The 14,439-nt window shown below is 43.1% G+C and overlaps 1 protein-coding gene across 3 annotated transcripts in view; it reads right to left on the minus strand.

Annotated features, from left to right (window-relative positions):
* NEK1 (NIMA related kinase 1) overlaps window positions 1–14,439 on the minus strand; it is a 205,843-nt gene that overhangs the window by 169,880 nt on the left and 21,524 nt on the right. The gene's annotated exons all lie outside the window — the stretch shown is intronic.

Raw genomic sequence — 14,439 nt, forward strand, 5'->3', positions numbered from 1 at the left:
AAAGGTGCAAAGCAGATCGATGATGAAATGTCCCAAACTTTGGGTGACAGTGGCCCTTCATGTGCAGCAGTTAAACGTCGGGTTGTCAATTTTAAAACTGGCCATTTCGATGTTGAAAGCGAGAAACCCAGTGTTTCTGTCTCTGTGCCTGCAAATGTGAAAGCCATCCATGACACGTTCATGGAGAACCGCCGAATATAAGCCAAACGTATTGCTACATATCTGGGAATATCACATGAGAGAGTTGGTGCCATTATCCACAACGACTTGGAAATGAGAAAGCTTGCAGCAAAGTGGATCCCAAAACTTTTGGCAACCAAAGAAAAACGACAACGCCTCATTGAAGGGTTAATGATATTTCTACTGTCTGTTCTGTAAAATTCCATGTTATTCCTATTATCGGAGGTTGACTTAGAATGTGTTTTCTTGTTCAATATGTTTTGACTCAGGCCCCATTCACACTAGCGCGTTTTTTGATGCATTTTGCATTTTGCAGAAATGCACGGGAATTTTTTAACATGGGTTCCTATGGAACATGTTCACATCAATGCTTTTTTGTATCTCTGCGTTTTTGGAAAGGGTCGGGGACTTTTTTTCATGCAAAAAGCAGCGTTTTGCATGTAATGGTTTTCAATGGACAAGCATCAAAAACGCAAGTGCACCGTTTTTGCAGCGTTTTTGGTGCGTTTTTGGTGCGTTTTTGCCGTTTTTTTTTTTTTTTTTTTTTTTTTTTTGTAATTTTTTTTGAAGACTGTAAAAAAAAAATGAAAAAAAAAAAAAAAAAAAAAAACGCAAAACGCAAATCGCGGCAAAAACGCGGCTCAAAAACGTGCCAAGCATGAAAAAAAAACCTCCAAAAACGCTCAAAAGCAACATGCATAGGTGTGAATCGAGCCTAATAGGATTAAAATGGCTGTAATGGCTACATTGTTTTGGAACACTTTGCCATGAAATTTTGATATATACCTCTCTCACTGAAAATATAATGAAATTGCACATTATATGGAGATAGACACTTATTAGAAATGTTATTCTGTTCCTCTGTAATCAAGCTTTGAATGTATTTGTAATCCATCCTACTTTGATATTGTATAAAACAGGCACTCGCCCATAATGAGATCAAGCATATTTTGAAACTCACTTGTGGGTGTCAATCCGTTACTGAGATCTCGTGTGGGAATTATCCAGGTGTCCAGTTCAGTCCGTTACACTCATCACACACCACAGGTGAAACAATGGCAAAACTGACCTGCTTAGGCTTTCAAGTGATGCCCCATCCACCCTTTTAACCCGACATGTCTCCTTCTGACTATAATCTATTCTCCAAACTCAAAAAACACCTAAAGGGAAAACGATTCAGGAGTGTTCCGGAGGCAACTAATGCTGCAAATGAGTGGTTATACCAGCAGTCAGAAGAAATTTAATTTGCAGGGACTTAAGAAGCTGCAAGACAGATGTCGCAAGGGCATTGACTTCCTGGGGGAATATGTAGAATAGAGTGGCAATTACAGCATCCTATCAATTTTTTCTGGGTAAGGCTCAATACTTGAGTATGGTGAAAGGGGGTTGTGGGGCTCCCTAGTGTGTGTATAAGTGGCCAATTAGTGGTGTGTACCTTAAATGGTGTAGTATACCAAGCAATAATAAATAAATAGTATGTGTACAGACTATTATACAAGACGAATGGATATAATGATCAAATATGTTCTAAGTGCATAAGCAGTGCTTGATAGTAATATACCAATCACTGAATCAACAGTAACCCATCAAAATAACCACACAAAAAGGGCATACATGAACATAATTATCTGCTATGAATAAAGTGAGCACTAGGCAAGCCCCACTCGAATACCATGGTTAATGAGAAAAAAAAGGGTATCTAAAAGTGAATGCACAGATAATAGTCCATATACTTTCACACAAAGTGATTAGCTCACATGTGGTGGTTTGGGCGTTTGCAAAGAAGCTTAGTGGGTAAAAAATTATACATATAAAATATATATATAAAAAAGTGTTCATATATAAATGTGCAGCTGGTAGTCCGTGTAATATGCTGGATCTTCACTCAGAATAAGTAACACAGAAATGGTGACTTTTAGGTGTTTTCAGAGAATCCTCTCGTGTCCTCGAACCCTCTCGCTGCTGCTGTCTCCAATGCAGGTCACCAGGGGTTCGCTAATATTTTTATATATTTTTTCTTTTGTATCCAGTTGTATATACAATCTATTTTTTAATAAACGACTTAATTTACTACACTATGGGAGCCCATACCTTTTTTCCTCTATGAGGAACCCACTATAGATCACATTACAAAGCACCTGGAGAAAGGATGGATATCCCAGGCACCCGAACCGCTAGGATGGTGGAAGCGACCGCAGTGGTTACAATTACAAGCGCACTACCCCTGTGGGGGCGAGTGGATCTGGTGAGTGGGGCCCCTGGAGGGGGAGCACAAAGTCACGAGAGGATTCTCTGAAAACACCTAAAAGTCACCATTTCTGTGTTACTTATTCTGAGTCAAGATCCAGCATATTACACGGACTACCAGCTGCACATTTATTTATGAACACTTTTTTCTTTTTATATATATAATTTTTTACCCACTAAGCTTCTTTGCAAACACCCAAACCACCACATGTGAGCTAATCACTTTGTGTGAAAGTATATGGACTATTATCTGTGCATTCACTTTTAGATACCATTTTTTTCTCATTAACCACGTTACGCATTAACCATGGTATTCGAGTGGGGCTTGCCTAGTGCTCACTTTATTTATAGCAGATAATTATGTTCATGTATGCCCTTTTTGTGTGGTTATTGCTGATGTTGATGGGTTACTGTTGATTCAGTGATTGGTATATTACTATCAAGCACTGCTTATGCACTTAGAACATATTTGATCATTATATCCATTCGTCTTGTATAATAGTCTGTACACATACTACCCCGTTTCCCCGAAAATAAGACCTAGCGTGATCGCCGGTGATGGCTGCAATATAGGCCCTACCCCCCCAAATAAGCCTTACCCTGTTTCCCCAAAAATAAGCCCTACCCTGAAAATAAGACCTACAAGGACTTTAACTAGGGCTTATTTGGGGGGTAGGGCTAATATTGCAGCCATCACCGACAATCACACTAGGTCTTATTTTCGGGGAAACAGGGTATTTATTTATTATTGTTTGGTATACTACACCATTTAAAAAGGTACACACCACTAATTGGCCACGCACACTAGGGAGCGCCACAACCCCCTTTCACCATACTCATATTTATAGCCCCCTTTGGGGAGCTATATCAGGGAAGCTACATACCTAGCAAGGATCCTAAGCGCAGTCATTTATTATTTAATTTTAAAGGCTCAATACTTAGCACCCCACTTGTAAAAAAAAAAAAATAATAATAATTATAAAATAAAAAAAAAAAAAAAATAGTAAACATCAGACATGAAATATGAACAAAGCATATATCTCTATAGTGTATACTTGTCTAAACTAGGAGCACTAAGTGGTATTTATGTCTGCTGCCTTGTTCCTCTGCTATAAGCACGGATCACTGCTGACATTTCCTGACACCAAGAGAAAAAACGGTGACAGGGGAGGGATCTCCAGCTGATTGACAGCCTCAGCTCTAGTCCTGTGTGTAGTATGATGAGGGGGTGTGGGTCTCTTCTGTCCAAAACAGCTCTCAGACCTCTCCTCACTGAGCTCTGCAGATTAGCTTCAGCTCTCCAACCCCTTTTGTCTGAACTCTCAGACAAGCATTATAATTAAGCACTTTGAATGGAAGTAGAGAAGACTGCAGATAAACAGGTACAGCTTATGTAAGAGGATTTGTTTAATCTCCGTGTATCACCTGAGGCCAGTCACTTCGCTGGGTATATATATATATATATATATATATATATATATATATATATATATATATATATATATATATATATATATATATATATATATAAACACACACACACACAACCACTTTAAATTAAATTAAAAAAAAATATATCAACAATAACCCCCTCCTCCAAAACCATATTAATATCCCTTACCAGCAATAACATTTCCTTTTATTATTTCGCAGCAAAGTATAAAGCTAGGAATCATTTGGGAATATACGCAATTTTAATGGCACCAAGTCTTACAAACCAGCAAACCTGATACTTGGTCTAAATTGAAAAATTATTAAATTCTGGAATAAGCAGGGGGGAATTTGCTTGGAACAGAAGAACATTGAATAACATTTCCTACAACAGTAATTTTAGTGATATTGATAACAGCATTAACATATTTATGTCTCTTGCCACTACAATAAACAATCTCCCACCACCAGCACTATAATAATGGTCCTTACCAGTATCAACATTGGTAAAAATATTCCCTGCCAGATCAGTAATATAATCTCCCACTATCAGCACCATTTTATTTTCACCTGTCTAAAAGGCAATCTGTCCATCCATGGTTTTCATTTATGCCAGATATTGTAAATCAGTCTTCAGGGGTCTCCCAATCAATGCAGGTCTATATGTCTGCCAATGATTCTTTCCATTAATGTAAATCCCCCTGTACCTAAATGACAATCAGCCTGTCTGTGAATGTCCTTCCCCACATCTGTTCACCATTGTAGGTCTGTCTTCTTCAATAACAGCCAATCTTTGCATCAATATCATTCTAGATCTATCTTCCTGTGTGTCACAACCACAAATCTGTCCATCAGTCTCAGTAAGTATATACTTAAAATGCAAATCCATTTGTCCCTTAACGTCTGTCCTCAACTATCCATATAGTGGGCACACGCAAGCTACTTATCCAATCATCTGTTCGCCTTCGTAGGTCAATCCGAGTCCATGCTTATAGAGATATAGTATCTCACAAAAGTGAGTACACCCGTCACATTTCTGTAAATATTTTATTATATCTTTTCATGTGACAATACTGAAGAAATTACACTTTACTACAATGTAAAGTAGTGAGTGTACAGCTTGTATAACAGTGTAAATTTGCTGTCCCCTCAAAAAAACGCAACACACCCATTAATGTCTAAACCGCTGGCAACAAAAGTGAGTACACCCCGAAGTGAAAATGCTCTCCCCGGTGTCATGTGACTTGTTAGTGTTACAAGGATGTGCTCCGGCGTGTTCACATGCTGCACGTGCCGAGCCCGCCAGGAACTCGGCACTGCACAGCGCTAATCGCAAGCAGTGTGACATTTCCCGATGTGTGGCTGCAGAGATTGAGAAATGTCTCACTGCCTGTGATCAGCGCAGCGCATTGCCGACTTCCTGGTGGGCTCGGCACGTGCAGCATGTGAACACGCCGGAGCTCATCCTTAGTTACAAGGTCTCAGGTGTAAATAGGCAGCAGGTGTGTTAAATTTGGTGTCATCGCTCTCACTCTCTCATACTGGTCACTGGAAGTTCAACATGGCACCTCATGACAAAGAACTCTCTGAGAATATGAAAAAAAATAAAAAATTGCTCTACATAAAGATGGCCTAGGCTATAAGAATATTGGCAAGACCCTGAAACTAAGCTGCATCACGGTGGCCAAGGCCATACAGCAATTTAACAGGGCAGGTTCCAATCAGAACAGGCCTCGCCATGATCATCAGATGGTGTCAAGTGTGTGTGGCGGCAACCAGGTGACGAGTACAAAGACAATTGTACCTTGCCTACAGTCAAGCATGATGATGGGAGTGTCATGGTCTGGGGCTGCATAAGTGCTTCCGGCACTGGGGAGCTACACTGAGGGAACCATGAATGCCAACATGTACTGTGACATACTGAAGCAGAGCATGATCCCCCCCCCCCTCGGAGACTGGGCCGCAGGGCAGTATTCCAACACGATAGCGACCCCAAACACACCTTTAAGACGACCACTGCCTTGCTAAGGAAGCTGAGGGTAAAGGTGAGGGACTGGCCAAGCATGTCTCCAGACCTAAACCCTATTGAGTATCTGTGGGGCATCCTCAAAACGGAAGGTGGAGGAACGCAAGGTCTCTAACATCCACCAGCTCCGTGATGTTGTCATGGAGTGGAAGAGGACTCCAGTAGCAACATGTAAAGCTCTTGTGAACTCCATGCCCAAGAGGATTAAGGCAGTGCTGGAAAATAATGGTGGCCACGCAATATTGACACTTTGGGCCCAATTTGGACATTTTCACTTCGGGGTGTACTCACTTTTGTACTCATCTCAAAGCCAAGATGTCGGTCAATTAGTGTCAAAATCAGTGCGTTGTGGTTTTGTAAACTCCAATCAGTATCCTTCCCTGTCTTTCTATGTCCATCTACCAATTTATCTGGGGAGGTGATCAGAATTTATTTTTATACATTTATCTGTGTACAATTGCGATAGCTGTGATTGGCCCTGTACCATGTGATTACTGTGACCAATCACATAGATCATCACAATAGCAATGAATATAAGCCGCTGTTTACAACTCACATAGTACCAGGGGAGTGCACAGCAGCCCAGTACAACAGCAGGTCATACCACTGCACGGCCCCTAGGGCATGCACCAGGCATGCAAGTGGGGGACATCATAATATGTCTACCCTGGATAGCAGTCCTCCGGTCTGGCCATATTATAACAGGCCAGACAGGAGGTGGTTAAACAGGTTTCAAAATCAAAATTCACATTCCATTTTCAATCCTGCTCCTTTGAATATTCTTGTCACTACAATCTAAAGTAATCAACAATTCAACCCCACTATTGTAAAATATTTTCTGGTTACTAGTCCTTTGCCTTCTGCCTGTCTTTTTAACCATAGCTTACACAGTGAAGGTCCTCTTTAAAAGAGAAGCATGAGTTACATTTTTTTTTTTTTTTTTTTTTTTTTTAGAATAATACTTACCTCGGTGGATGCAGCATCTGCCCCGGGAGCCTCTGCACTGAGAACCGGGTGATCAAACACCGCCGATCGCTCAGTTCTGACAGTTTCCCTAGCAGAGAGCTGTAGACTGTCAGTCACCGCTCTCTGCTCCCCCCTCGCTCATCGGAGCGCTGAGCTGTTGAGGGGGCAAAAGTGGTCTTCTCAGGCTCTCAGCATCTCGCTGAGAGGCTGAGTGGGATGTCAGTCCAGGCACCTGGTGGATCCAGATTCCCATTGTTGCGATGACGCAGTCCCTGGACTGATATCTGTGACGTCAGCAGAGATAATGCCTGAACATCAATATTTTTTCCAAAAAGCATCTACATTTCTTATTTTTCCCCATGAACTGCAGTGATTATGTGTTTTTTCCCTGCTTGTTCCTGTTTGCAGGGAAAGATTTGTGGAAGGAGTCTCTCGCACTGTAAAGGTAACACTTTGTGGAGGATTCACTGTTCAGCACTCCAGTCAGCCCTCTCAGCCATTGGCCCTTCCAGCCTGTGTGTATTATGCGGATGTGGGGAGGGCTAACAAGGAGGTGATGCCTCTACTAATCATTTCCCATTAGATCCCCCTGTTAGTGATTAGGAAATGTCAGCACAGAAGAGGGATGGAGGGTGGGGCTAGTGACTTATTAATGAGTAAATGCCCAGAAATATGACTTTAATCATGTGGCCAGCCTGGATTGGGATTAAAGCCTCGTACACACTACTAGGTTTTCTTTCCTTCAACCCAGCGTGTTGAAGGAAAAAACAAAAACAAAAACTTGACAGCTCAGGTTGGAGACGCTGTACTAACAATCTGATGTTAGTACAAAGATCACCCCTGCTGTGCTATTGTGTTCTGACAGGGGACAAACACGCTCCCCCACCAAGACACTCCGGAAGGGGTGCATTTAGGTTTTGTGCTGCCCTAGGCCTGACTAAACTTGTGCACCCCCCTATTCTAAATATGACCCATCCACTCCTGTCAAGACCACACCCCTGCCTTTTTAAAACCCGTCCTGTCATCGCCTCGGGGAGGAGGACAGAGGGACGCCGCATCTTTTAATTTGGGGGGAGAGGGGGTAAGGGGATATGTGCTGGGGGTGCTTTGGGAGGGGATCAGACCCCCCCACTAGCACATAGCCTCTCCCCTCCCAAAAGCACCCCCCCAGCACATATCCCCTTAGGCCGACAAGGCCCAGGCCTAGGGCGGCACTTTGCGGCGGGGCGGCAAACAAAGCCGCCCCCCGCACTCAAGAAAGCACCCTCCCCCTTCCTTTCATACGCAGGGCCACAAAGCTGAATCCCAGAGCTCAGTGCCACAACAAGTTTCGGCACTGAGCTCCGGTAACTGGCCAGATAGGGGAGTGCTAGCATGGGCAGCCGGGACGTCTGTGCCCTGGGTCACGCAAGCGGCGACCGGCTTTCCGTAGCAGCTGATGCCTCTCTCCCCACTGACAGCTGCACACACTTCTCAGCTCCAATGTTCTAGTGTACACAGCCAGGAGGAGGAGCCACAGAGGAGGGACATGACTTCAGCGAGAGAGACGTGCTGCTGGTCTGAGGTCTGTGTACTGTATAGTTTACAGTGGAGGGGGGCACAGTAACCGGGGAGGGGGCAGATAACAGATGCACACATGGAGGGGAGGTAAGGGGATATGTGCTGGGGGTGCTTTGGGAGGGGCTCAGACCCCCCCACTAGCACATAGCCTCTCCCCTCCCAAAAGCACCCCCCCAGCACATATCCCCTTACCTCCCCTCCATGTGTGCATCTGTTATCTGCCCCCTCCCCGGTTACTGAACATTGGAGCTGAGAAGTGTGTGCAGCTGTCAGTGGGGAGAGAGGCATCAGCTGCTACGGAAAGCCGGTCGCCGCTTGCGTGACCCAGGGCCCATGCTAGCACTCCCCTATCTGGCCAGTTACCGGAGCTCAGTGCCGAAACTTGTTGTGGCACTGAGCTCTGGGATTCAGCTTTGTGGCCCTGCGTATGAAAGGAAGGGGGAGGGTGCTTTCTTGAGTGCGGGGGGCTGCTTTTTTTGCCGCCCCGTCGCAAAGTGCCACCCTAGGCCTGGGCCTTGTCGGCCTAGGCCAAGACACAGCACTGCACTCCAGTCAGTCATAGGCCGAGAGTGTTGATCTGGAGCCGGTCAGCAGACCTTTTTCGGTCTTGCCCCTTTGACAGAAGATGTGCCGAGCGGCTCGTTTCTGTTGGACCAGCTGCTGTACACGCAGACCGAACGTCAGACAGTTTCTATTGAACTGGTTGATGCCGCCCGACATTCAGCCCGTGTGTACTAGGCTTTAGAAAAAAGGGGCATGCACAGTACAGATGTCAACGGCCACACCACAGGATCCGTTGCTGCAGAGGGGACACAGGCAAGGAGGCAGCACCTGCGAATGGCAGGATCAACCAAGTTTTTAAATCACTCCACATAAAAAGAAAAAAAGTTAAAAAGCGTATGCGATTATGAATAATTTGTCATATTGTATGTGAAGACATTGTTATACCTGTTGGGTTTATTGACACTTTAATGCCCTGTACACACGGTCGGATTTTCCGATGGAAAATGTGCGATAGGACCTTGTTGTCGGAAATTCTGACCGTGTGTAGGCTCCATCACACATTTTCCATCGGATTTTCCGACACACAAAGTTTGAGAGCAGGATATAAAATTTTCTGACAACAAAATCCGTTGTCGGAAATTCCGATCGTGTGTACACAAATCCGACGGACAAAGTGCCACGCATGCTCAGAATAAATAAAGAGATGAAAGCTATTGGCCACTGCCCCGTTTATAGTCCCGACGTACGCGTTTTACGTCACCGCGTTTAGAACAAACGGATTTTCCAACAACTTTGTGTGACCGTGTGTATGCAAGACAAGTTTGAGCCAACATCCGTCGGAAAAAATCCTAGGATTTCGTTGTCGGAATGTCCGAACAAAGTCCGACCGTGTGTACGGGGCATAAGAGTTAAATTTTTGACTGGGTATTCATATTCTTGCACAAGTCAAACAGTGACTGATTCTCTGCTAAAAGTTCTTCCCAACCACCACAAATGATGGAAGGCAGGAAACAGATAAAGTCTAAAAAGCTGCAAATGCAATTGTTCGCTAACAAAAGCTATGAAACAGACACAGCGAAGGACAGTAATGAGAATTAGAATGACAAAACAAGATAATCAAAAAAAAAAAAAAAACACACCACACAAAACACACACTGTTTGTGCAGATGCAGTCAGACCTTCAAAAGTAAATCTCCACCCTATAGTTTCTGTACAACAGCAATCTCTCCTCAGGTAGTGACATATACATACCATCAGCAAGAACGAATAGGGAATATGTAAAATATTCGAAACATACTAGGATGATTGTGATCATAATCCTTTCATAACTTGTCAGATTGTTGCATGACTATAGTAGAATTATTTGCTTTGCATGAACACTTGACTCTGTGCTCGAACAGCTTAACTTAAAAATGCAAGGAATTCTCTTATTGTATTACATTAAATGACCACTTATATTGTTCACATTAGACAGCCGTCAACAAGTCTATGAGAGCTCACGGGGCCAGCATTAAAGAGGACTGCTGTTGGATGATGTCAACAATGCCACCAACAATGCCAGTTGAGCAGTCCTCCTCTGTCTTCAAGCGTTAAGTAAACAGATGCAATTGGGCATTGAGAATATAGAAATCAGGTAGCTAGGGAGCGAAGGTTAGCCAACATTTTCTAGCGTACCCTTTACTCTAAAGCCATTGTGATCAACTTAGTAAATATAGGGAGGCTAAACAGAAGCACTGACATTTCAAGAGCGCTTCAAAATAGCTTATTTTTGTTTTATTAATTTGATAATATTTTTTAGGATGCAAAAACATAAAGGTGTTCTACCGTTCCATTCGACAAACCAATGCTCTCCCGGAATGTTGCTTTTAATTCCCTGACCGGCTACGTTTTATTTTAGGAGAAATGGGTTAACTTGTGATACACCCATAAAAAGTTTGTTTGAGTACTTTGTTAGTGTACCATTCATAGAACATCAAGCCAAGTTTGCATGTATAGACATTTGAATGACTGTACCATTTAAGTTAAAGTTCTGAATTACTATGGCAGAACTGGTCGTTTTTTATTTCAACCCTAGATCAGTCTAAACAAACCCATTCTGAGGATCAGTCGTCACATTATGTTAGTGATGTTCCTTTACCGTCCCTCTCCTCTACCTTCTGGAATATGTTAGAGGCACTTCTGACACTGGAGGAACTGCAGACAGCGACCGGTCTGTTCCCTAACTCAACGACACCAGGGGTGGATGGGCTGCAAATTGAAGTGTACAAGACATATGGGGCTGAGATATTACCCCGGCTGCTTCAAGTGTTAATGAGGCAAAGACCAGTCAGTGCCTTCCCCTGAGTATGGCTAAGGCTACTATTATACTTTTGTTAAAGTATGAGAAGGACCCGTTGGATCCAGGCTCATTTCACTTCTACAAAGCAATATTAAAATACTTGCAAAAGACCTGGCTCTCAGGCGCAACAAGGTTATAGCATCGATCATACATGCCGATCAAGCCAGCTTTATGCCCCAAAAATAAAATTTTTAACCTATGCAGACTGTTCTTTACTGTAATTTGCAATCCCCGGGGGATAATTTGAGACAGGGCATTGCGGTCACTCAATGCCCATAAAGCTTTTGATAGCACTGAATGGATATACTTGTGCGCAGTAATGCGTACGTTTGGCTTTGGGTCCAATTACTTTACAAAGGCAGTCAGAGAGGCGGGTAGGATCTCCCCTAGCTTTGATCTATATAGGGGAACAAGGCAGGGGTGCCCCCTGTCTCCACTTCTATTTGCCCTTGCCATTGAGCCCATGGCAGCTCTTATTAGATCCAATATGAACATATGTGGGTTTCAGTATGGGAGCCTACAAGAGAAACTAAATGTTATATGCAAAATGACACCTTGCTAATATTGGGTGATACTACATAAGAGGTAATGGCAGTAATTACCGAGTTCAGCAAATATCCGATTATATCCAATTATAAACTGGTCCAAGTCCTCCCTGATGCCTTTAGATGTGGCGCCAGACTCTCCCTCTCTAGTTACAGCCAATATACCCATCTTCCCCGCATTTAAAAACTTAGGTATTCAGCTGACTCCACGCCCATTAGACAATATAAGCCTCAACTCAATGCCCCTACTCTCCAAGTTCTGGGATACGGTTAAGGTTTAGTCAAAACTTAAAAACGCCTTTGGTTGGTCATACCAACTTTGTTAAGATGATTCTTATGCCTCAACTGTTATATGTCCTCTAAAATTCCCCAGTGGTCATTCCCTTGAAAATATTTTGTATTATAAAAACCATCTTTAGCAGTCAAAAAACCAAGGGTAAAATTGAAGCAATTTCAGAGACCCAAAGATGCTGGGGGACTGGCCCTCCCCAAACCCTGGCTTTATTATTTGGCTTCCCAAATGCAGAATGTAGCACGCTCCATGTGTTCCACCAATGGGATAAATGAGAGAGACGGGGATCCTTCCAGTAGACTACTTATTCATACAGTGGGTGTAGAGGATTGAATGTGGATTAGAGGTGTTTGAGGAGCAGTGCGAGGGGGCTCTCCTAACGGTCAAACAATGCTCACTGAATGTGGCTCAATGACTTTCGCAGCTGTATCTGCTCCTGAGGGTTCACTAAATACACCAGCGAGGATGTTCCACATGGGCACAAGGGAAACTCCCACGTGTACTAGATGTAGCAAAGACCGGGGGGGGGGGGGGGGAGAATTTGATCCATCTTATGTGGCGCTGCCCAAAGCTACACCGATATTGGAAGGGGATTATCGCTACCATTAACCAGGTGTTCCAGGTACATGTACCAGAGGAACCAAAACAATGCCTATTGGGGACTCTGTGTGATCTCCTGGTGGATGATATTCCTAAACAGGCCATAGCTAGGGAATTGTTCCAGGCTGGTAAGGAATACTTCGGCACTGGACATCTACTGACCCCCCACTCTAAAGGATTGTATAGCCCAAATTGGAGATACCCTCTAACTAGAAAAATACATCATGTAAGTTTGAAGAGAGACACAACAGGGAACTCCAAGTTCAATTTGCAAGATCCTCTTTCAGGTGCTCAGGCTCAATGCGTCCTTACACGCCAGAGCACTAACAAGTAAAAGGATTGAGACAGCAACTCTGTAGTCCATATAGCGATTTTAATGGCTGGTTGCATGAAGTGAGAAGCAAAACATCTGGCGCGTTTCGGCAACGGCCTTAGTCATAGAAAAATATATCCTTCAATATAGGGGTGGCAAATTCGATAACTTATGGGCTCCCTGGTTAAACACACCAGGCCTGGCACCTGTTGACATGGTTATGGATCACCTGATAATTGACAGGGGGATGATACTGTTCCTGGGATGATGGTACTAATGGGCAATAGGGTATACATGCATGATTTATCATGTACGCTTTCTTGATCTTGTCATTTCTGATCTTTACAAGTTGACTGTTATGATTTGTCATATACTGCGGCGATGCATTTGTGATTTCAAAACACTATGATTAATGGCCCGTACACACGATTCGAATATCGTATGAAAACTGTCGTCCGAGGAAGAATCGTACGATTTTCGGATCGCATGTAGACTACTTTCGAGAGCCTATAACAACAGATCATCCAATATTATTAGATCGGACAAGCACGAAAATTTTCCTCATACGATACCAAATCGTCCGATTTTCGTTTAGTCAGTATAGTTCTCGTCCGAAAAAACAATACAAATACATAACACATGACATCACTTCCGATTTTTTTTTTTTTCTGTCGTACGAGAATTTTCGTAACTTTACCTATTCAATTTCTACTTGCGACTATTAAGCGAAAAAGGTCATACGATCTGTCGTATGATATTCGGATCATGTGCCTTTATTGTGGTGCATTTGCTATGGATTTTCGTAATGCTGACATGATCCGTTTAATAAAACTGAGAAAATTAAAAAAGAAAAAAGTTCTGAATGACACTGCACTCACTTATACAGTATAGTGTTGAGTGGTCAAATTAATGGTTGGCACCTGGAGATTAGTGGGGAGAAGATTTTTTTTTTTTTATAAATTTATAGATTTAGCTCTCAAAAACTTTTGGGTTTTTTCCCCCATAGGGAGTCTTGAGGGGAGGCTTAAAGCAGCATTAAACCCAAAAGCAAACATTTATTTTATTGCAGCTTACCATTTCTTATATGGGATGGCTGTATACATTTTCTTTTTTGGCTTTCTTCCATTTTCATCTGGCTATTCAGCCAGCAAGTCTGTTTTTCCTCAGAACAAGCTCTCCAGCAGAATGTATCAGTTACAGAGATTAGACAATCCATTTAACACTGGCTATGTAAAACCTTTATTCCCAAAGGAAAGAAAAAAAGTTTGTTGTAACTGTTTATAAAGTGGGAGCAGGTGTTTTGCTTCAGTTTGTTTGTGTATCTAAATCTGCTGGTCCATGTAACACTCTCACCCTCCCAGACTGACAGTGCTGCTGTCCAAAGGTGCCCTCTGTGCTCCTTCTTCCATAATGGGGGGGGGGGGGGGGGGGATCTAA

Source organism: Aquarana catesbeiana, linkage group LG01 (genome assembly GCF_042186555.1).
Source record: "Aquarana catesbeiana isolate 2022-GZ linkage group LG01, ASM4218655v1, whole genome shotgun sequence".
Lineage (NCBI taxonomy): Eukaryota > Metazoa > Chordata > Amphibia > Anura > Ranidae > Aquarana > Aquarana catesbeiana.